General features: G+C 42.5%; 1 pseudogene; it reads left to right on the top strand.

The window, feature by feature from the left end:
* The window catches only part of LOC117176384, a 20,173-nt pseudogene that overhangs the window by 16,056 nt on the left and 3,809 nt on the right, over positions 1 to 308 (top strand).

Genomic DNA, 308 nt, shown 5'->3' with positions numbered 1-308 from the left:
AATGTTGACAGTTGCATACGTTGAGTCTACTCTAAGTAAGAAAAATGTGTATAAGTGGTACAAGCTGTTTCAAGAAGGCCGAGAGTATGTCGAAGACGAACGTCGCCCTGGACGTCCCAGCACGTCAAGAACAGATGAAAACGTTCAAGCAGTGAAAGAAATGGTGTTGAAAAATTGCTGAATTACCATCGGAGAAGTTGCTGAAGATGTTGGCATATTGTTTGGCTCATGCCATGCTATCTCTTCGGACGTTTTGGGCATGAGACGTGTGTCAGCGAAATTTGTTCCAAAACTGCTTAATTTTGATC

Source organism: Belonocnema kinseyi, chromosome 7 (genome assembly GCF_010883055.1).
Source record: "Belonocnema kinseyi isolate 2016_QV_RU_SX_M_011 chromosome 7, B_treatae_v1, whole genome shotgun sequence".
Lineage (NCBI taxonomy): Eukaryota > Metazoa > Arthropoda > Insecta > Hymenoptera > Cynipidae > Belonocnema > Belonocnema kinseyi.
Note: the sequence above shows the minus strand (reverse complement) of the source record. Positions and strands in the feature narration are given on the sequence as shown.